The following is a 25,128-nucleotide window of genomic DNA, read 5'->3' on the forward strand; positions in this document are numbered from 1 at the left end:
GAATCGGGAGATGAGAGGAGGTATTGACAAGCAACTCCAGGGAGATGCAGTAACAGTGGGGCTGGTCCATCAAGTTGGGGATGGATATCACATCACTGAAATTGTTTAGAATTCCTATACATGATAATAAGAAAATGCAAGCTGACTTAGTCACTCAGTCAAGTCCCACTGTTTGCAACCCCATGGACTGTAGCCTGCCAGGCTCCTCTGTCCATGGGATTGTCCAGGCAAGAATAGTGGGTTGCATGCCCTCCTCCAGGGGATCTTCCCGACCCAGGGATCAAACCCAGGTCTTCTGCATTACAGGCAGATTCTTTACTGTCTGAGCCACTAGGGAAGACCAAAATGACTTAGCCATTTTTTTTTTTTTAATGTGGTATTATCTTTAACTAAGTACAAAGACTTTTCCAATCATGCCACCCAGGAATCATTTTATCCACTGCTCTATTTGGCTTCTAGGCTCTTGCCTCTCTCCTCAGCAATGGTAAGGCAGATACCCATTCCATAGGGAAGGGAGTTCCATGGTTTGTTGCCTTTGCCAATAATGAAAATTTTTGAGAGCCATGTGGCAAAGCTGTGGCCATTGGCATCTTTCACATGAACTACATCGAAAGAACCAGGATGTCTCTCCTGATTGGTGACCACACCAGTTCTTCTCAGGTTAGCACCTCCAGTCACCATGCACCAGTGTCAAATTTGATTAAATCAGTACTCTTTCCAGTCTCCAAGTCAATTTGAATGGTGTCATTCACCTTGATGAGGGAATCAAGGGTAGCGGATGATGCGAGTATCGTGGGTCAACAGATGAAGGATTCCTTTTGTCCCACAAAGATCTTTCCCACTTTGCCCAGCTTGTACCTTGCCTCCTCAGGTGTAATACAATGAACAGCAAAGCAACCACTGGTGTCATAGATCAGATGAAAACTCTCTCCAGTTTTATCAGTGCTGATGACATCCATAAAACCAGCAGGGTAAGTTATGTTGGGGCAGACCTTGCTATCAGTCTTAATGAAATTCTGCATATAGATCTCTATTTCGTCTCCTATTGGGGCATAGTTGAGTCTGTTCCTTAGGAAAATGATTAGGGGCAAACATTCCCTAGTTTGTGGGGCTGGTAGATGGACGAGGAGCAAACACACCAGTCAGTTTATCCAAAGCTTTGGAGCTGCTTTGGGCTTCAGGTGCTTCTCGGGACCACAAGCTGTGGCTGCGCTAGGCACTAGGCACGAAAAGGAGCTGACTTAGTTTTATTATTGCTTTTTGTTCTCTACAGACAATGTATCCTTTATTGCCTGAACCAAGGACAGACCCTTCTCACAGCATCTTCCCAATACTCTTTGCACTCACAAATAGTGTGAGTAGGACAGACATGTCCAGATTTCTATGCCTTATGTTTGAAAGAAGGTATCCTTACACATTGGCATAATTTATTGAACCCAATTAAAACTGTCTTCATCCACACTGCCTTAAATTTCTTTTCTTATTTTGACATTGCACCAAATTATCATTTTATTTAAGTTGTAAATGATAAAGCTATCACTTTTAAACACCTTAAGGTGGATCAATTTAATCAGATTATATTCTCCTAAAATTTAGCCAACATTAGCTCACTGCAAGAATAACAGTTCTGAAGAAGAAAGCTGTGTTAGGGCCTTTGGAATACATTTTGTTAGTCTGTTTCCAAACTGGGCCAGTTAGAATCTTGCCCAGGATTTCTCTATTGTAGCTACTGAAAAAGAACTGTTGGGCTGCCCCGGTGGCTCAGTGGTGTAGAATCCACCTGCCAGTGCAGGAGAGACGGGTTTGATCCCTGATCCAGGAAGATCCAACGTTCTGTGGAGCAACTAAGCTCATGCACCACAAACATTGAGCCTGGACCCTAGAGCCCAGGAGCTGCCGCTGCTAAAGTCTACATGCCCTAGAGCCTGTGCTCTGCAACAAGAGAAGCTATAGAAACCCACGCAACGCAACTAGAGAAAAGCCCAGGCAGCAACGAAGAGCCAATAAATTAATAACAATTTTTTAAAGGAAAACAACTGCTCCCTTTGCCCTTGGGCTGATAAACTGGTAAGTCATGAATCTTGAGCTGCTCAGTTCAGTTCAGTCGCTCAGTCATGTCCGACTCTTTGCAACCCCATGAACCGCAGCACGCCAGGCCTCCCTGTCCATCACCAACTCCCGGACTCCACCCAAACCCATGTCCATCAAGTTGGTGATGCCATTCAACCATCTCATCCTCTGTCATCCCCTTCTCCTCCTGCCCTCAATCTTTCCCAGAATCAGGGTCTTTTCAAATGAGTCAGCTCTTTGCATCAGGTGGCCAAAGTATTGGAGTTTCAGCTTCAGCATCAGTCCTTCCAATGAACACCCAGGACTGATCTCCTTTAGGATGGACTGGCTGGATCTCCTTGTAGTCCAAGGGACTCTCAAGAGTCTTCTCCAACACCAACAGTTCAAAAGCATCAATTCTTCGGCACTCAGCTTTCTTTATAGTCCAACTCTCACATCCATACATGACCACAGGAAAAACCATAGCCTTGACTAGACGGACCTTTGTTGGCAAAGTAATGTCTCTGGTTTTGAATATGCTGTCTAGGTTGGTCATGACCAACCTTACTTCCAAGGAGTAAGCGTCTTTTAATTTCATGGCTGCAATCACCATCTGCAGTGATTTTGAAGCCCAGAAAAATAAAGTCAGCCACTGTTTCCACTGTTTCCCCATCTATTTCCCATGAAGTGATGGGACCAGGTGCCATTTTAATTTTCTGAATGTGGAGCTTTAAGCCAACTTTTTCACTCTTCTCTTTTACTTTCATCAAGAGGCTCTTTAGCTCTTCTTCACTTTCTGCCGTAAGGGTGGTGTCATCTGCATATCTGAGGTTATTGATATTTCTCCTGGCAATCTTGATTCCAGCTTGTGCTTCTTCCAGCCCAGCGTTTCTCATGATGTACTCTGCATATAAGTTAAATAAGCAGGGTGACAATATACAGCCTTGACGTACTCCTTTTCCTATTTGGAACCAGTCTGTTGTTCCATGTCCAGTTCTAACTGTTGCTTGATGACCTGCATACAGGTTTCTCAAGAGACAGGTCAGGTGATCTGGTACTCCCATCTCTTTCAGTATTTTCCAGAGTTTGTTGTGATCCACACAGTCAAAGGCTTTGGCATAGTCAATAAAGCAGCTAGTGAACATTTGTTCACCAGAAGGAGAGCCTCTGACTGAAACAAAAGAGTTCTCTGATGACATTCTATTAGTTGAGTTCTGGCTTTCCCAGTTACATGAAACAATAAATAGTTCCCTCCCCCCTTTTTTTTGGTTAAGTTTGAATTGGGTTTCTGTCTTCCTTTCCAACCAAAAACATTTTGACCAATATATATTGCTTGAAATATAGTACTTATATGCAAGATTAAAACATTCTATAGCTATACTAAATCTCTTTATATACATGATTAAAGCAAATATAAATAGACATTGCTTTCTATGAGTGATTTGTAGCCTATGCCAACAAATGGCAGTTAGCACAATATATAATAATTTGCTTTACTTTTCGTAATCATTTTTCATTCTCTACAGTCATGTTTAAAAGTGATTTATTTTCATTCTAGACACTTGATTAATGATTGGCTCTCTATGTACACTAATTCCAATTCAAATTTAAAGTCATCTGTCTCAAATTTTGGCAAGAGAATTAGCAGTCCTGTATGTGTTACTACCTGAATGTTTACAATTTTAGTTCCTTACTGATCTCATTTTTTAAAAAATTAGATTCATAAAATTTAAAATTTTAGTGTAAGTCAGGCTGCAATTAAATTTGGAAGTATGGCAGAGTTTGGATTAGAGCTAAATCAAATTGGCAGGAATTCTGCAGCCTTAATGGCTATGTTTTACATGGTGCTATTAAAGTTATAGCCACATAAATTATGTCACTTAATCCTAGAAGTCTTGGAAATTAACCATGGTAAGAGGGAGCCCAGTGTTGATAAACTAAGCAGTATCGAGAAAACTGTTGTGAAAGTATCAGTAGAAAAGCAGATGGAAAACAAGGATCACATTAACTTTATAGGTTTTCTGTTTGTCTGTTGAGACTTATGTGCTAGAACCTTGATGGCTATGACTTGGCCTCCGATGCCTAGAACAGTCCCAGGCTTTTGGTAAGCACTCAGAAAGAGCTTGTTGAATGAATGAATGAATGTTCTTTAGTAGATACAAATCTCTGATGCAACAAGATTTTCCCTGTAATTACTGTAGGTTATCAGACTGATCCAGGAGGAATTTCAGGTATTCTCTTCTCCAGGCTTCCTCATTTTAATACTGAAGGAACTGAGATCAGAAGAGGTAAATGTTCAGAACAAACATGGAGTAATTAATCAGTTAACAAACATTTAAGGAGTATTCACTGCTGATGAATATTTGGAACTGTTTCAGATAATGGGAATACAGCAGAGCATAAGACAGCCGGAGGCTCTGACATCAAGAGTTTACATTCAGAGTGATGACTGAGTGGTCAGTGAGTAAATGAGATTTCCATTCCTTATAAATGATGCTACAAAATGCTAGTATAGAATATTGTGGTGGAGAATGACAGAACATGGGGAAAGACACAGCTGATTTAGTAGGTTACTCAGCACAGAATCTCTAAGAACTCTCATTTGAGCCAAGCCGTGAGTGATGAGGACACATCTATGCAAATATAGAGGAAGAGTATTCCAAGCGCAGGTGCAAAGGTTCTAACATGGAAACAAGCTTGGTGTGCTTGATGGAAAGAAAAACAGCCATAGTGCTTCTGCTGGAATGAAAAGGGGAGGAAATGAACAGAGATGAGTTTTGGTGGGCAAATACCACACCCTGTAGAACCCTGTGTATCAGGAAGAGAAGTTTTGGTTTTATTACAGAGGGTGATGAGACCCCAATATAAGTTTTGAGGAGAGAAGTCACAAAATCTAATTTTCATTTTAGCCATTTGCAGCTATGTGGATGGAACCTAGACATTGTCATATGGAGTGAAGTTTGTCAGAAAGAGAAAAACAAATACTGTATATTAACATATATATATGCAGAATCTAGAAAAATGGTGTAGATGAGCCTGTTTGTAAAGCACAAATAGAGTCACAGATATAGAGAACAAATGTATGGACAACTAGGGGGGTGAACTGAGAGGTTGGGATTGACCTATATACACTATTGAGACTGTGTATAAAGTAGATAACTCATGAGAACCTGCTGTATAGCTCAGGGAACTCTACTCAGTGCTTTGTGGTGACCTAAATGAAAAGGAAATCCAAATACGAGGAGATATATGTATCTGTATAGGTGATTCACTTTGCTATACAATAGAAACTAAAGAAACATTGTAAAGCAACTAGACTCCAATTTTTAAAAATTAATTAAAATTTAAAAAACAAAAGTTGAAGGAAAAAATAAGATTAATGAAAAAAAGAAAAATCACTGAGACTACTATATGGAGAAAGGATCAGACTGAAAAAGACAGGAATCTGGACTGATTGGAAGATGGTCTTAGTAGTTCAGGCTAGATGGTGGTCACCTGGCCTAGGGTGTGTCAGTGAAGACGGGAGCAGTAGCCAGACTCAAGACATACTTCGTAAGCACTACAGGACTTGTTGATAATTGCTTGTGGGCAGTTGGACAAATGAAGATGCCATTTACCATGATGGGGAAGACCCTGGGAAGAGTAAACTGGGAGGAAGGGAGAAATAATTAGTTCTGCATAAAGAATATACCTGCAATGCAGGAGACCCAGGAGATGTGGGTTCAATCCCTGGGTCTGGAAGATCGCCTGGAGTAGGAAATGGCAACCCACTCTAGTATTCTTGCCTGGAAAATTTCATGGACAGAGGAGCCTGGCAGGCTACAGTCCATGGGGTCGCAAAGAATCAGACACGACTGAACAACGAACAGACATATTAAGTTTGACATTTTTGTTAAACACTTATAAGGAAATTCTGAAAGGTAGTTGGATAAATAAGTCTAGAACTCAGGATAGAGGTCAGAAAAAGAGGTATGGATTTGAAGTCGTCTGTGAATAGATGATACTTAAAGCCATGGCAGTAGGGAAGTACAGAGTGCAGGTTGAAAACACAGAGGCTTGCAAGAGGTCTGCTGGAGGAGGAGGAGCCAGAAAAGATGCTAAGAAAGAGCTCTCAGGCCAGTTAGGGGAAAATCAGATGAGTTTGGCTTCACGGACATCTACACAAGCAACCTTAACAGGAACTATCTCTTATCGATGTGGGGTTGGGAGAATGGAGGAATGAAAGCCTGACTGAAGTGCATTATGGCAAGAATGAGAGGCAGGACAAAAAGGCAGCAAGCTAAACATGGCTTTCAGAAATTTTTCTGTTGAGTAGGGATGAGAAATGGAGTGGTGATTGGTGGCGGGTGGAGGACAGAGAGAGAGATATTAGACTGCTAGTGGAGGCAATGCAATAGAAAGAATCTGATGATACAAAAGCGCAAGGGGATAACTGAAGATACACAGCTGTGTGAAAGAACTGGCCTTTGCCCTTGACTGGGGCAAGGATGCTTTACCCACTATGACTCAAGGGAAACACAGATGCTGAGGTTCAGATGCTGGTGGGCTGCAGGATTTGGTAAGGAGTTGAGGCAGTTCTTGGCCAGTTCTATCAGAGTTGTATTCAATTTTCTCAAATCCCATTCTGGAGTATAACCACATAGCCTCCAATAGAAAATAATGTCATATTTCTTGTATTGGACACAATAGCTGAAACTGTTGATAGAGGTGATTCCTACTTCAGTTAATTTGAAGCGTGGAAAATATTCTGCAAATCTGTTATGTTCAGTGGTACAAAAATGTCTTTTATCTAATTAAATGGAATTCTTGTAGCACTAAGCTTGTCTTGAGGACATGTAGAAGAGACAAAGCCCTCAATTTTTTGTTTGAATAAAGGAGGAAAGTCAGTCAATACATGGAAAATGTGAAGGGAATCTGGGTCCTAGAAATCATGTTGAACCACTGAAATAGTCAACTCTGGAACAGCCCTACCTCAGATTTCTTGTTGTGTGAGCTGGTAAGTGTACTGACTGATGCAGATGTTTTTTAGTATTTTATTGGAGCAACTGGGAGAAAAAATAAAATAAAGCTCAAACTTTATGCAAAATCAATTTCACACAAAATAAAATGTAATTTTAAAAGTACTGGACAAAGCATCAGACAGAGGAGCCTGGCGGTCTACAGTCCATAGGGTTGCAAAGAGTCAGACACAACTTAGTGACTGAACACACATGAGCTCACATGGGACATTTATGCCATAGAAAACTAGGCAAAGGTTAAAAGAGAAATAGAAAGCAATTTATGTTTAAAAAAAGAGAAAGATGTCTAGGATACATTTTTAAGGGGGGAAAGAAAGATATGCAATGGGTCACAAGGTAGCCTACCATTTATGTAAAAAGAGAGAGAAACCGATAATATATACAAGCTTATTTGTTGTCTTTCAGGACAGGGGGAGTAGGTAGTTGGCAGATGAGATCTGGAGAGAGCTTTTTTACTACATATCCTTTTCAGTTCAGTTCAGTTCAGCCACTCAGTCTTGTCCAACTCTTTGCAAGCCCATGGACTGCAGCATGCCAGGCCTCCCTGTCCATCACCAGCTCCCAGAGTTTACTCAAACTCATGTCCATCGAGTCAGTGATGCCATCCAACCATCTCATCCTCTGTCATCCCCTTCTCCTCCTGCCCTCAATCTTTCCCAGCATCAGGGTCTTTTCAAATGAGTCAGTTCTTTGCATCAGGTGGCCAAAGTATTGGAGTTTCAGCTTCAACATCAGTCCTTCCAATGAATATTTAGGACTGATTCCCTTTAGGATGGACTGGTTGAATCTCCTTGCCATCCAAGGAACTCGCAAGAGTTTTCTTCAACACCACAGTTCAAAAGCATCAATTCTTTAGCACTCAGCTTTCTTTGTAGTCCAACTCTCACATCCATACATGACTACTGGAAAAACCATAGCCTTGACTAGACGGACCTTGGTTGGCAAAGTAATGTCTCTGCTTTTTTATATCCTTTTATTTATTTATTTTTATTATTATTTTTACTTTACAATATTGTATTGGTTTTGCCATACATCAACATGCATCCGCCACGGGTGTACACATGTTCCCCATCCTGAACCCCCCTCCCACCTCCCTCCCATACCATCCCTCTGGGTCATCCCAGTGCACCAGCCCCAAGCTTCCTGTATCCTGCATCGAACCTGGACTGGCAATTCGTTTCTTATATGATATTATGCATGTTTTAATGCAATTCTCCCAAATTATCCACCCCCTCCCTCTCCCACAGAGTCCAAAAGACTGTTCTATACATCTGTGTCTCTTTTGCTGTCTCGCATACAGGGTTGTCGTTACCATCTTTCTAAATTCCATATATATGCATTAGTATACTGTATTGGTGTTTTTCTTTCTAGCTTACCTCACTCTGTACAATAGGCTCCAGTTTCATCCACCTCATTAGAACTGATTCAAATGTATTCTTTTTAATGGCTGAGTAATATTCCATTGTGTATATGTACCACAGCTTTCTTATCCATTCATCTGCTAATGGACATCTAGGTTGCTTCCATGTTCTGGCTATTATAAACAGTGCTGCGATGAACATTGGGGTACACGTGTCTCTTTCAATCTTGGTTTCCTCGGTGTGTATGCCCAGCAGTGGGATTGCTGGGTCATAAGGCAGTTCTATTTCCAGTTTTTTTTAAGGAATCTCCACACTGTTCTCCATACTATGTATGGAGTGCATTCCCACCAACAGGGTTCCCTTTTCTCCACACCCTCTCCAGCATTTATTACTTGTAGACTTTTGGATCACAGCCATTCTGACTGGTGTGAAATGGTACCTCATTGTGGTTTTGATTTGCATTTCTCTGATAATGAGTCATGCTGAGCATCTTTTCATGTGTTTGTCAGCCATTTGTATGTCTTCTTTGGAGAAATGTCTGTTTAGTTCTTTGGCCCATTTTTTGATTGGGTCGTTTATTTTTCTGGAATTGAACTGCAGGAGTTGCTTGTATATTTTTGAGATTAGTCGTTTATCAGTTGCTTCATTTGCTATTATTTTCTCCCATTCTGAAGGCTCTTTTCACCAAACTAAACAAAAGAGTAAGAGATAGGGAATCTACCTGATAAAGAATTCCAAATAATCATAGTGAAAATGATCCAAAATCTTGAAATAAAAATGGAATCACAGATAAATAGCCTGGAGGTAAGGATTGAGAAAATGCAAGAAAAGTTTAACAAGGACCTAGAAGAAATAAAAAAGAGTCAATATATAATGAATAATCCAATAAATGAGATAAAAAACACTCTGGAGGCAACAAATAGTAGAATAACGGAGGCAGAAGATAGGATTAGTGAAATAGAAGATAGAATGGTAGAAATAAATGAATCAGAGAGGGAAAAAGAAAAACGAATTAAAAGAAATGAGGACAATCTCAGAGACCTCCAGGACAATATTAAACGCCACAACATTTGAATCATAGGAGTCCCATGAGACAAAAAGAAAGACCAAGAGAAAATACTTGATATCCTTTTATGCCTTTAAATTTTTTAATCATGTAAGAGTATTGCCTACTTTTTTAATAAAATAAAATATGACTCCATGTATATTCATAGTAATGTCTCAGCATTTTAGGACTTTTTTTTTTTTTTTGATTCCCTATAAGATAGGTAGTTCAGAGAGCCCTGAAGTCAGGCTTTCTGGGTTCAAACTCTGATTCCACCAGCAACCTTAAATAATCTACTTAACTTCTCTGTGCTTTAGCTTTCCTATTTTCCAAGATGGGGATCATTTTGAGAACTGAAGGTCAGGATTCTTGAACTGCTTAGCCCAATGCTGGACCCAGAGTAAGGCCACACCAAAGGGTAATGAGCATCATTTCTAATTTGCTGTGAATATCAAAGCAGCAGAAATTTTAAAGCAAAAGCTGTTCTCCTAAGTCTTAATTTTGTTATTCTGTGAAATGTAAGTAATTTAAACTGGTCCATTTAACAAATGGAACATGATGGATGGATAATAAAAATGCCAACACTAATAGCTGGCAAATATTTTCTCATTAAGACCTTTTTTCATCATCTATTGTTCTCGTTTTTTCTCTTTCAGTATTATTTACAAAATGCTTGCTGACAACATCATTATCTTTTCCACAAGCTAATATGAAACCATCAGTAGAACCTGAACCTACCTCTTTCCATGCTTTTTTGTGTGTGTGTCAGTAGTTCTGGTCACCCTATCATCTCCTGTGAGCCCCTGAAGAACAAAGACCACAATGAGTGATCACTGTCATATCCCTGGTACCTGCCACGATGCCTGGAGCATAAAGGCATTCAGTAAAGAGTTGTTGAATGAATGGACAAATAAATGAATGCATACTTGAGTTCGTGAGAGAAAATGGAGGGAAAGTAATCCTCTTTCTACTTCTGTAGCCTTGCACAGTCAAAAGAAAACAAATGAGATGCTAAGGTTCATGGAAAGTTCAACAACAAAGAAAAAGGTTTCATCTTCTTATCCAGTTCATGAGCTCAATGAGTTCACGTTGCTTAGAGGTTCTCTCTGGTTGCAGTTCTGAAAACTATTGTAGGACAAGTGAAGAAAACATTTATGGAATACCTACTGTGTATGAGGTACTGCATTAGACACGTCAATACATTGTTTAAACCTCTCAACAATAATAAGAGATAAATGTTATTCCTACTTCGTAGATAAGAAGGGGGTTATCTTCTAAAGGAGGTACACAAACTATTCAATGATAGAAATCAGCCAATCCTAAAACATTCCATCTATAGCTCAATAGCCTGAACTCTGCCTATCTAATTTCAAAATTAGCTACAGTATCTTTCTCAAGCAAATGTTCTAACTTGGAAGCCAAGCTGTAGGGTAAGATAAAAATAATACAGCAATACCTCTATACATATTTCTGATCACTTTTAAAGTAAAAATATATAGCTCTAAGATAGCTGCTCAAAAGGTACTTGCAGCAAAGTAGTCTGGAATTCCACTAGGACTTAGCTTGGTAGATTTCTCTTTGACTTACTATCCAGACATTTTGTGGGGGAAATTAAGAGACACAGTGAATGATTATACTATTGCTTTTTATCATCCCTTCCTGATGAATATAACCACTAGGGTAGCTGATGATTAAATTTTAAGTGTCAATTTGGCTAGGCTATGGTATCCAGCTGTTTGGTCAAATGGTCTAAATATTGCTGTGGAGGTATTCTGTAAATGTAATTAACATCTATAATCAGTGCATGCATTCATGTAAGTTGCTTCACTCGTGTCCAGCTCTTTGTGACTCTATGGACTGTAGCCCGCCAGGCTTCCCTGTCCATGGGATTCTCCAGGCAAGAATACTGGAGTGGGTTGCCATGCCCTCCTCCAGCAGATCTTCCCCACCCAGGGATAAAGGAAAGGAGATTACCCTCAATGAAGTGGATGGGCCTCATTCAATTAACTAAAAGCCTTAACAGCAAAAATTAAGGATTTCTGGAAAGGAAGAAATTCTGAGTCAAGACTAATATAGAAATCTTTTCTGGGTTACCAAGCTGCTGGCCTGCCCTATGAGGTTTAGACATACCAGTCCCCACAATCAATTCCTTAAAATTAAATCTCTTTATATTTATTTACATATATGTAAAATAATTTGGGAGAAGAGCATTCATAATGCTCAGCTGTAAGAATCAAAACATTCAAAAATTTGTTTATTTGCTTTTTTAGCAGCACCATGAGGCTTGCAGGATTTTAGTTCCCCAACCAGGGATTAAATCCTGACCATGTAGTAAAAGCACCAAGTCCTAACCACTGGACAGCCAGGGAATTCCCTAAATACTTTCTGTTTAATCAGAAGTTATACTGATATCTTTTAAGCTTTGGGAGTAAAATATTCAGATGGGGGCTGTGGCATTGTGAATTATAATAAGAAATATATCTTTGGTCTTCATCCCCATTTCTGGTACCGAGCTCCTAAAACCCCTGAAATTTCATAAATGTGAGAACGATAAAAATGTCTTTTTTATGTTAATGAGTGACTTTTGTAAAGCCCTAGGTTAATGAAGGAGGAGAGGGTGTGAGGCAAGGGGGGTTGGTTGCCAGGGAAAGCCAACCACAAGGGGAGAGGGGCTGGAGGTTGAACCAGTTGCCATTGGCCAACGATTTAATTAGCCATTCCTATGTAATGAAGTTTCCATGAAAACCCAAATAGACCGGGTTCAGAGAGTTTGCAGGGGTTGGAAGACTGGTGCTCGGACAGAGTATGGAAGATTTGTGCCCTTACCACATGCCTGCCTTCTGGCTATTCCTGATTGGTATCCTTTTATCATGTACCAATGATCTAGTAAGTAAATTGTTTCTGTGAGACACTCTGGCAAACTAATTCAACCCAAGAAGAGAGTAGAGGGAACCTTTGATCTTCAGCCAGTTGGTCAGAAGTACAGGTAACAACCTAGACTTGAGATGGGCATCTAAACTAGGGGGTGGGGACAAACAGTCTTGTCAGACTGAGCCCCTAGCCTGCAGAATCTGATTCTATCTCCAGGTAGATCAGTTCAGTTCAGTTTCTTAGTCTTGTTCAACTCTTTGCAACCCCATGGACTGCAGCACGCCAGGCTTCCCTGTCCATCACCAGCTCCCAGAGCTTGCTCAAACTCATCTCATCCTCTGTCATCCCCTTCTTCTCCTGCCGTCAATCTTTTCCAACATCAGGGTCTTTTCAAATGAGTCAGCTCTTCGCATCAGGTGGCCAAAGTTTTGGAGTTGCAGCTTCAACATCAGTCCTTCCAATGAACACTCAGGACTGATCTCCTTTAGGGTGGACTGGTTGGACCTCTTTGCTGTCCAAGGGACTCTCAAGAGTCTTGTCCAACACCACAGTTCAAAAGCATCAATTCTTCAGCGCTCAGCTTTCTTTATAGTCCAATTCTCACATCCATACATGACTACTAGAAAAACATATGGGTTTTAATATACAATAATTCATTTCAAGTTCTAATATATATTTATAAGTTGTGTTTCTCTGGAGAACGGTGACTGATATAGAAGCTATGCTATTTGCAACAGATCAAAAATAAACTAGTATTAAGAAGACTGAAATAATGAGGAGTCTGAGTCTCTTACTGACTAACATTTATTCAGAAACGTTAATTCCAAATCTGCTTTGAAGTCCTACAGTCTCTAATTATAGTACAAAAAGACCCATCATTTTTAAAAAGTAAAATTAATTGCAGGTCATTTTAATTTTTAAAACACATGTGATTTATTTAAACACTCTGAAGCACTACTTTTAGGGATCCCATAGGATTTTTCTTTCACTCCTTAGGTTTTATCCAGGTTGTATTACCATATCCATCTTTAGATGTGCCCCTAAACTTTTAAACTTTACTAATTTTAAAATCACTAAAATATGAAATAAGAACTATCAGGAAAGTAACTGGAGCAGCCACACACACCAAAAAAAAAAAAAAAAAAATTGGAGGAAAATACCACAATGCTCTGAGTAATTAGGGGACAATCACTTAGCAATACGGAACAGAAAAGAGAGAATGAAGCACAAAGTGAGCTGACTTTTCTGAAAAGTGTTTGAATCTCAAGTGTTGAAAACATGCCTATGGGACTTCCCTGGCAGTTCGACGGCTGGGACTTCGTCTTCCGGTGTGGGGACTGTAGGTTCAGTTCCTGGTTGGGGAGCTGTGGTCCCATGAGCCTTGAAGCCAAGGAGTCAAGGCATGGGGTGAAGTGGTGTTATGGCAAATTCAGTGGATGCTTTAAGAATGGTCCATATTGAAAGATTTTTTTTTTAACAAAAGCATGTTGAAAAGTAAAAGAAAAAATGTCTAATTTTCTCAAGTTTATATAGGGAGGCAACGTAGGTTTTTAAGGAGCACCTACCATGGACCAGAGTCCTGGCTGGGAGTTGGACACAGCTCCCCCCTCGACAAACATTAGAGTCTAGTGGAGGAGACTGTCAGACATGTAAACAAACAATTGCAATGAATTGCAACATGCTTTGCAAAATGATTTCATTTATGCTGATTTGGGTAAAAACTTTTCCCAGGCAGGAAGGACAAAAGGATGACTGCTCTAAAGAAAGAGAGATTGCAAAGAGAAAGTGAGAGACAGCCTTCCAAAGAAGGTGAACTTTCACCTGGGTCTTGAGGTAGACAGAGCGGGTCATTTGAGAGTGCAGAGAAAAAGGATCAAATCTCTCCAGGCAGGAGATTTCCAAAGACACAGAATTTGAGTTAGGGCCAGACTAGCAGCCTGACTTTGCTGTAGGGTATGTGGTGGGGCATTGCGCAAGGTAAAGTAAGAAAGATAGGACTTACCGAGAGCCTGGAAATGGGGGAAAGGGGAAAACGCCTGAATGTTTGGTTTGGGAAACATGGCTGTGGAAAACAGAAGGCTGGAGACAGGACGAACTGCTTTGGAAGGAAGAAGATGAGCTGAGTAGGGGAATGATGAGATTGAAGAGCTATTGGAATGTCCAGGTGGAAATCTCAAGTAATCACAATAACCCAGGTCTGCCACTTGGGAGAGGGATTAGGCTAAAAATATAGGTTTAGTCCTCATTAGCAAACTAAATGAGAGTCCCCAGAGGAAGAGGGCAGGATGATGAAAGGAAAGAACCAAGGACCAAAACTGCTGAATCCTAATATTTAAGAGGCAGATGAAAAGAACAGCCCTGGAGGATGCTGCAAAAGGTCAAGGAGCTATTATTGTGCTGTTTTGTTTTAATGTGGCAAATTATATATGACACCGAACACACCATTTTAACCACTGTTAAGTGCAGAATTTAGTGGCATGAATTACGTCTACCACATGGCACAAACCATTACAACTCTTTCTGAAACTTTTTCATTACTCCAAACAGAAACCCTATAGCCTTTATGCAATAATTCTCCATTGCCCCTAACCCAAGCCCCTGGTAACTTCTAAACGCCTTTCTGTCTCTATGAACTGAACTGCTCTGTGTACCACGTATAAGTGGAATCATACAATATTGTCCCTTTGTGCCTTACTTATTTCACTTAGCATGGTCTCTTCAAGTTTCATTCATGCTTCATTCCTTTTTATATATTTTGAGTTTATATGTGCACTTATGTCTGACTCTTTAGCCCACCAGGCTCCTCTGTCCATGGGATTTTCCATGCAAGAATACTGGAGTGGGTTGCCATTTCCTTCTCCAGGGGGTATTCCTGATCCAGGAATCAAACCTGTGTCTCCTGCATCAGAGGAGCAGATTCTTTACCCACTGAGCCATTTTATATGTTGTGCCTTTTTAAAAATCAGGAAATAGAAGCAGAGAGAATAGTCATTAAGGGTATACTAGGGTTATTATTAAGGCTTACCCACTGGGACTTGCCAGAGGGAGAAAGAGAGGAGATAAATCAACTGAGAGGCCAGAACTGAAAGTCAAGTGCAAAAACTATGATGAACTATGAACTCTGTGGTAGAACAGACAGACATCTGGGAGTTGGAGGTTGCCGGGGAAATCGTCATCCGAGAACCAGGGAGCAGTGTGTCTGGACTGATGCGTGAACCCAACACAATATTCCCCTCTTCTGATGGGAAGGCCTGGTGGGAATTAGTTCTGTCTGAACAGTTCCACAGGCCCTGGGTGAAGGGGGTAAGGGGTTGGGTGGGGGCTGTGACTCACAGTTACTATCTGAAGAAAAGTAAAGTGCATGAGTCAGAGAAGCACATCAAAAAAACAGGTCATCAAGCAGAGAGAGAGGGGAGCTGAAGGGCAGCTCAAGCCAGGTGAAAGAGGAATATGCAGATAGAATGAGTGAAATACTCAGAAGCTAACATCAGAGGCTAAGTTCTATTAACAGAAGCTTTGTATGAGTCGGGCAGCTTCATTGAAAAGTGCTAAGACTGGAAAGACACAAAGAGAGTGAATTCAAATGAAATAAATAATTGGAGAAAAAAGAATCAGAGTATACAGGGCCATACTCTCCAAATATCTATGCCAGATAATTAGGGTACCTATGTATCACTGCTGGTTGCCCCTCTGTTAATATTTTTGCCCCCAAAGCTTAAAAGATAACAGTGCAATTTCTAACGCTCCAAAAAAGTTATCCTGAATGCTTTTAATTCTTATAGATGAACATTATAAATATTTCATCACTCATATTATTACATTATTGGTTGAGAAGTTAAATTTCTTCTTATATAACATTTACGTCAAATAACGTAACTTTGTCACATAGCAAATGTGATCACTGGGCTTCTGAATTCACAAGTTTACAAATTTTTCTGGAAAATGAAGTCAAAGAATTATAGTAGACTATAGAAGGACTACCATCCCTGGTGGTTCAGATGGTGAAGCCTCTGCCTACAATGCAGGAGATGCAGGTTCAATCCCTGGGTTGGGAAGATCGCCTGAGGAAGGAAATGGCAACCCACTCCAGTATTCTTGCCTGGAAAATCCCTTGGATGGAAGAACCTGGTAGGCTATAGTCCATGGTGTCGCAAAGAGTCGAACACGACTGAGCGACTTCACTTTCACTTTCATAGGACTGACCCAGACTTGCCTGTGAGTGTCCGGGAGTCTCCAGCGGAGGCATGGGTCGGTGGTGGCCTGCTGCAGGGCTGGGGGCACTGAGTGTAGCAGTACATGCATGGATTCTTTTGAAGGAGGTCACCATTATTTTCATTACCTCCACCATAGTTTGGCCCCATGTAAATAGCAGGGAGGGAACACAGCCCCACCCATCGACAGAAAATTGGGTTAAAGATTTACTGAACATGGTCCCACTCATGGGAACAAGAACCAGTTTGCCCCTCAGTCAGTCTCTCCCAACAGGAAGCTTCCATAACATCTTAACCTTCTCCATCAGAGGGGAGACAGACTGAAAACCACCATCACAGAAAACTAACCAATCTAATCACATGGACCACAGCCTGGTCTAATTCACTGAAACTATGAGCCATGCCATGTAGGGCCACCCAAGATGGACAGGTCATGGTGGAGAGTTCTGACAAAATGTGATCCACTGGGGAAGGGAATGGCAAACCACTCCAGTATTCTTGCCTTGAGAACCCCATGAATAGTATGAAAAAGCAAAAAGATATGACACTGAAAGATGAACTCCCCAGGTCAGTAGTTGCCCAATATGCTATTGGAGATCAGTGGAGAAAGAACTCCAGAAAGAATGAACAGATGGAGCCAAACCAAAAACAACACCCAGTTGTGGATGTGACTGGTGATGGAAGCAAGGTCCGAAGCTATAAAGAGCAATATTGCAGAGGATCATGGAATGTTAGGTCCATGAATCAAGGCAAATTGGAAGTGGTCAAATAGGAGATGGCAAGAGTGAACATTAACATTTTAGGAATCAGCGAAAATGGACTGGAATGGGTGAATTTAACTCAGATGACCATTATATCTACTGGTGTGGGCAAGAATCCCTTAGAAGAAATGGAGTAGCCATCATGGTCAACAAAAGAGCCCGAAATGCAGTACTTGGATGCAATCTCAAAAACGACACAATGATCTGTTCCTTTCCAAGGCAAACCATTCAATATCATGGGAATCCGTTTATGCCCCAACCAGTAACGCTGAAGAAGCTGAGGTTGAACGGTTCTATGAAGACCTACAAGGCCTTTTAGAACTAACACCCAAAAAAGATGTCCTTTTCATTATAGGGGACTGGAATGCAAAAGTAGAAAGTCAAGAAACACTTGGAATAACAGGCAAATTTGGCCTTGAAGTACAGAATGAAGCAGGGCAAAGGCTAATACAGTTTTCCCAAGAGAACACATTTGGTCATAGCAAGCACCCTCTTCCAACAACACAAGAGAAAACTCTACACATGGATATCACCAGATGGTCAACAACAAAATCAGATTGATTATATTCTTTGCAGCCAAAGGTGGAGAAGCTGTACACAGTCAGCAAACACAAGACTGGGAGCTGACTATGGCTCAGATCATGAACTCCTTATTGCCAAATTCAGACTTAAATTGAAGAAAGTAGGGAAGACCACTAGACCATTCAGGTATGACCTAAATCAAATCCCTTATGATTATACAGTGGAAGTGAAAAATAGATTCAAGGGATTAGATCTGATAGACAGAGTGCCTGAAAAACTATGGACAGAGGTTTTGCGACAATGTACAGGGGGCAGTGATCAAGACCATCCCCAAGAAAAAGAAATGCAAAAAGGCAAAATGGTTGTCTGAGAAGGCCTTACAAATAGCTGAGAAAAGAAGGGAAGCTAAAGGCAAAGTAGAAAAGGAAATATACACTTATTTGAATGCAGAATTCCAAAGAATATTAAGGAGAGATATGAAAGCATTCCTCAGTGATCATTGCAAAGAAATAGAGGAAAACAATATAATAGGAAAGACTAGCGATCTCTTCAAGAAAATTTGAGATACCAAGGGAACATTTCATGCAAAGATGGGCTCAATAAAGGTCAGCAATGCTATGGACCTAACAGAAGCAGAAGATATTAAAAAGAGGTGGCAAGAAAATCTTGACGACCCAGATAACCATGATGGCGTGATCACTCACCTAGAGCCAGACAACCTGGAATGTGAAGTCAAGCAGGCCTTAGGAAGCATCACTACAAACAAAGTTAGTGCAGGTGATGGAATTCCAGTTGAGCTGTTTCAAATCCTAAAAAATGATGCTGTGAAAGTGCTGCACTCAATATGCCAACAAACTTAGAGAACTCAGCAGTGGCCACAGGACTGGAAAAGGTCAGTTTCATTCCAATCCCAAAGAAAGGCAAGGCCAAAGAATGCTCAAACAACTGCACAATTGCACTCATCTCACATGCTAGCAAAGTAATGATCAAAATTCTCCAAGCCAGGCTTTAACAGTATGTGAATCGTGAACTTCCTGATGTTCAAGCTGGTTTTAGAAAAGGCAGAGGAATCAGAGATCAAATTGCCAACATCTGCTGGATCATGGAAGAAGCAAGAGAGTTCCAGAAAAACATCGATTTCTGCTTTATTGACTATGCCAAAGCCTTTGACTGTGTGGATCACAACAAACTCTGGAAAATTCTGAAATAGATGGAAATACCAGACCACCTGACCTGCCTCTTGAGAAATCTGTATTCAGGTCAAGAAGCAACAGTTAGAACTGGACATGGAACAACAGACTAGTTCCAAATAGGGGAAGGAGTACGTCAAGGCTGTATATTGTCACCCTGCTCATTTAACTTATATGCAGAGTACATCATGAGAAACGCTGGGCTGGAAGAAGCACAAGCTGGAATCAAGATTGCCAGAAATATCAACAGCCTCACATATGCAGATGACACACCCTTATGGCAGAAAGTGAAGAAGAGCTAAAGAGCCTCCTGATGAAAGTGAAAGAGGAGAGTGAAAAAGTTGGCTTAAAACTCAACATTCAGAAAACGAAGATCATGGCATCTGGTCCCATCACTTCATGGGAAATAGATGGGGAAACAGTGAAAACAGTAACGGACTTTATTTTTGGAGGCTCCAAAATCACTTCAGATGGTGACTGCAGCCATGAAATTAAAAGGCGCTTACTCCTTGGAAGAAAAGTTATGACCAACCTAGACAGCATATTCAAAAGCAGAGACATTACTTTGCAACCAAGGTCCATCTAGTCCAGGCTATGGTTTTTCCAGTAGTCATGTATGGATGTGAGAGTCGGACTGTAAAGAAAGCTGAGCACCGAAGAATTGATGCTTTTGAACTGTGGTGTTGAAGAAGACTCTTGATGGGCCCTTGGACGGCAAGGAGATCCAACCAGTCAATCCTAAAGGAAATCAGTCCTGAATATTCACTGGAAGGACTGATGCTGAAGCTAAAACTCCAATACTTTGTCCATCTGATGCAAAGAACTGACTCATTGGAAAAGACCCTGATGCTGGGAAAGATTGAAGGCGGGAGGAGAAGGGGACGACAGAGGATGAGATGGTTGGATGGCATCACCAACTCAATGGACGTGAGTTTGAGTAAACTCCAGGAGTTGGTGATGGACACGGAAGCCTGGCCTGCTGCAGTCCATGGGGTCTCAAAGAGTTGCACATGACTGAGCAACTGAACTGAACTGATGGAAGATCTGAATAACATTAACAAATAAAATGTAATCGTCGTGTACAGAACGCTGGACCCAACAACTGTCGACTACCTGTTACTGGGTTCACCAAAAAGTGTGTTCAGGTTTTTCCATACGATGCTATGGTGAAAAGCCTGAACACACTTTTAGGCTAACCCAAAATTTTTCTAAGACACAAGAAACATTTACAAATATTCTCTGTATAGGCCATAAAGTAAGTCATCATGAATTTCAAAAGACTGAAATCATATATGGCTATGCTAGAAATCAATAATTTAAAAATGATAACTAGCAATTAAGAAATATACTTCTAAATAACTCATGGGTCAAAAAAGAAATAGATATGGAATAGATATGGAAATTTTTAAATGCCATGAATCAAAACTTAGAGGATACTTCTAAGTTTCCAAAAGAAAATTTACAGATTTAATTGCAAAAATTATAAAATTTAAATTGTTGAAAATGTAGGAGCTAAGCAGACTTCTCAAGATGTTGGAAAAAATTACAGCAAAATAAACCCAAACAGGAGAAGGGAGAACATAATAAAGTAAATAATAAGGAAAAAATAAGGAAATACAAAATAAAATATAATAGTATCAACAAAGCCAGATATTTGTTTGAAAAAAATTAAAAATTGATACACATCTATTGATATGGGTTAAGAAAGAACAAATAAGCATATCAGGATGGAAAAGCAGACACAATTATGGTTACTACAGACATTAGAAAGTTAATAAAAGTATTGTACCAGAGCAAGGCAACAGATAATTCAGAAACTCACTTTGGTGTAGTATGTATCTAACCAAATGGGAAAATCCAAGTTCAGGCAATATAAGTGTACTCTTGGGACTTCCCTGGTGGTCCGAAGGCTAAGACTCTGCACTCCCAATGCAAGGGTCCCAGGTTCAATCCCTGGTTGGAGAACTAGATCCCACCCGCTGCAACTAAAAGAACCTGCAAGCTACAACGAAGACACAAGATTTCCACATGCCACAACGAAGACCTGGCACAGCCAAATAAATAAGTATTTAATAAATACACACATAAGTAAATGTACTCCTCAGGCTCTGGAACTAATACTTTTCTACCTTTACATTTCCTCAACGTTAAAGAAGTAGCTTAAAGGACATAATTTGTGCATTTGTCTATTTTCTCTTTAAATAGCATCATATAGCAAAAATTGTACAAAAAACTCTTCTAAAGGATATGAACTTTGTGAAATAAAGGCCAACTGTGAATTTTAAATAATAAAAATTAATAAGATAATATTATGAAGAACTTTATGCCAAAAATTTGAAAGTTTAAAAGACATGGGCAAATTCATAAAATACTGCAGAGAATTAAGGCAAAATTTAATTGTGTAAGCATACTAATTTAAGAGGATTCTTTCTCCCAATAACTCTTCAAATATGCTGAAGTGTTAACTATTAAGTTTAATCAAAACTAGGAATGCTTTACATACATAGGATATGTCAGCTAGGGTCATTCTGCCCACCGAAATAGGGATTGTTGTTGTTATTGTTCAGTCACTAAGCCCTGTTCAACTCTTTTGCGACCCCGTGGACTGTAGCCTGCAGGGCTCCTCTGTCCATGGGATTTCCCAGGCAAGAACAGCGGAGTGGGTAACTACTCCTTCTTCAAGGGATATTCCTGAGCCAGGGAGCAAATGCAAGTCTCCTGCATGGCAGGCGGATTCTTTACCACTGAGCCACCAGTTGTTGCTCTTCAGTCGCTCAGTCGTGTCCTACTCTTTGCGGCCCCACAGACTGCAGCACTCCAGGCTTTCCTGTCCTCCACCATCTCCTGGAGCTTGCTCAAACTCATGTCCATGGAGTTGGTGATGCCACCCATCGTTCTCTGTCATCCCCTTCTCCTCCTGCCTTCAATCTTTCCCAGCATCAAGGTCTTCTCCAATGCGTGGGCTCTTTTTACTTTTTTTTTTTTCCCATTTTTACAATGTTGTGATTTCTGCCATAGAGCATTTACTTTTTAAAAAGACTTGCAATTGTAAATTCTTTCCCTGTCTCTTTGAGATCTGTCTTCTATACTCAAGAATGTGTCTTTCATGGACCTGGGAGCCATCTCTCTGAAATGTAGTCATCAGAAAAGATACAACCCCAGTCTCTGGAGGGTAGGAGCCCAAGTTCAATAAGCATCACTTAGCAAACAGATGCCTCAGCCTGTCTTCTCCTAGCTTCTCTGGACATCGTTCCTTTCCCATACTAAGCAGTATTGTACCTCTTTTGTTCTCATGTCTGCTGCTGACTCTGCTGAGAGTCTCATGTTTTACCCTTAGCAGTTGATTGAAGTATTTCTTAAAGTAAGACAATTGCCTTCATAAGATAAATTCAAGTGCCACTTATAAAGAGAATTTTTTACCTGATACAGCTCATATAAATCTCCATATATATCTATGTACATGTCATTCTTGAATCCCTTATCACCATGCTTATAAAAGGTGATTACCAGCAAGCAAATAAATATTCTTTGCCTTATCAAAGAGTAAAAGAGCAGACAGGGGAGAGATTTCACTAAATTAAGGACACTTACTAGTGGCAATTAAAGAGTCCATTACTTCACACATCAAAAAGCACTTAAATGGCGATTTATTTTGCTGCATAAAATATGTAAAAATAAAAATCATATAGCTATTTAACAGATTATGAGGCTACTAAAATACATTAAAGGGTTTAGTGCTAAACCGTGTCCACCCAAAGCACCAAATTCCCTGCCCGTATCTAAATGTCAACCTTGAAACAATTAATTTCCTCAAAATTCTCTAAAAGTTATTTTTTATTCTACAGCCCATTCTACTGCCTTCACCTTTAGTCTCCGTTTTCTTTTTTCTTCTCTGGAAACCAGCTTGTATTACTATTAGCTGAAAACCACAAACTACAGATTGTTTACTTCACACCTAATTAGTACCCTCAGTGAGAATGACAACTTGTTGTAAGTAAGCAAATTATGATGAGTCTGGAATGACTCGTCTATCTATCAAGAACATGCTGGATGATAAAGTAGGTAACACTTATCAGCTATGTATTATGTGTAGTCATTTTAGATGCAGATTTTCCTTTACGTCTTATGATCCTGTGGCAGGTGAATATAAGCATCCCTATTTTATAATTTAGGAAATGACACTAAAGGAGGTTAAGCAACTGCCCCCTCACCCTCAAATTAAACAGCTAGGAAGTGACAGAACTTGTTATAAATTCAATATTTTTTTTCTGACTCCAAAACCTATGCCCTTAATATAATAAAATTTTGTCAAGTGCTACTAATTTTCACATTCTACATACATTTGTTCTCTGGGTACTTTTATCTGAAATTAGGAATTCAGGTGGCTCTCTCGTAGATACTGGGCCTCAGTGTGTTGAACAGATACAGTTAAGGTAGCATTGCACTAGTAACCAAAAAAGTGCCACTAGTTTCAAGTAATGTTAATACATCCAAGAAACATTTAAATTGCTTTTCACCTAATAAACTTACTTCTTTCTTGTGAGCTATATATATTTTCTAGACATTATTTACTAAATACTGGCAGGTTTTTATTTCTCTGAAACCATAAATAAATACACAAAATATTTTAAAATTTTATTTATTAACAATTATTATTAAAAAAAATCACGTTTTTGGAAGTATAGTGGATTTGCAATTTTTGGCTGAATTGCTTTGTTGTATACAGAAGAACTGTACAAAAAAGAGCTTCACAACTCAGATAATCATGATCGTGTGATCACTCACCTAGAGCCAGATATCCTGGACTGTGAAGTCAAGTGGGCCTTAGAAAGCATCACTACGAACAAAGCTAGTGGAGGTGATGGAATTCCAGTTGAGCTATTTCAAATCCTGAAAGATGATGCTGTGAAAGTGCTGCACTCAGTATGCCAGCAAATTTGGAAAACTCAGCAGTGGCCACAGGACTGCAAAAGGTCAGTTTTCATTCCAGTCCCAAAGAAAGGCAATGCCAAAGAATGCTCAAACTACCGCACAATTGCACTCATCTCACATGCTAGCAAAGTAATGCTCAAAACTCTCCAAGCCAGGCTTCAGCAATATGTGAACCATGAACTTCCTGATGTTCAAGCTGGTTTTAGAAAAGGCAGAGGAACCAGAGATCAAATTGCCCACATCTGCTGGATCATGGAAAAAGCAAGAGAGTTCCAGAAAAACATCTATTTCTGCTTTATTGACTATGCCAAAGCCTTTGACTATGTGGATCACAATAAACTGTGGAAAATTCTGAAAGAGATGGGAATACCAGACCACCTGACCTGCCTCTTGAGAAATCTGTATGCAGGTCAGGAAGCAACAGTTAAAACTGGACATGGAACAACAGACTGGTTCCAAATAGGAAAAGGAGTACGTCAAGGCTGTATATTGTCACCCTGCTTATTTAACTTATATGCAGAGTACATCATGTGCAGTGCTGGGCTGGATGAAGCACAAGATGGAATCAAGATTGCAGGGAGAAATATCAATAACCTCAGATATGCAGATGACACCACCCTTATGGCAGAAAGTGAAGAGGAACTCAAAAGCCTCTTGATGAAAGTAAAAGTGGAGAGTGAAAAAGTTGGCTTAAAGCTCAACATTCAGAAAACAAAGATCATGGCATCCGGTCCCATCACTTCATGGCAAATAGATGGGGAAACAGTGGAAACAGTGTCAGACTTTATTTTGGGGGGCTCCAAAATCACTGCAGATGGTGATTGCAGCCATGAAATTAAAAGACACTTACTCCTTGGAAGGAAAGTTATGACCAACCTAGATAGCATATTCAAAAGCAGAGACATTACTTTGCCAACAAAGGTCCGTCTAGTCAAGGCTATGGTTTTTCCTGTGGTCATGTATGGATGTGAGAATTGGACTGTGAAGAAGGCTGAGCGCCAAAGAATTGATGCTTTTGAACTGTGGTGTTGGAGAAGACCCTTGAGAGTCCCTTGGACTGCAAGGAGATCCAACCAGTCCATTCTGAAGGAGATCAGCCCTGGGATTTCTTTGGAGGGAATGATGCTGAAGCTGAAACTCCAGTCCTTTGGCCACCTCATGCGAAGAG

At 40.1% G+C, this 25,128-nt stretch overlaps 1 pseudogene; it reads right to left on the bottom strand.

Annotated features, from left to right (window-relative positions):
• Nucleotides 1-444: 444 nt before the first annotated feature.
• LOC113906246 overlaps nucleotides 445-25,128 on the bottom strand; it is a 57,899-nt pseudogene continuing 33,215 nt past the window's right edge.

The sequence above is a fragment of the Bos indicus x Bos taurus genome, chromosome 16, assembly GCF_003369695.1.
Source record: "Bos indicus x Bos taurus breed Angus x Brahman F1 hybrid chromosome 16, Bos_hybrid_MaternalHap_v2.0, whole genome shotgun sequence".
NCBI classification, from domain to species: Eukaryota; Metazoa; Chordata; class Mammalia; order Artiodactyla; family Bovidae; genus Bos; species Bos indicus x Bos taurus.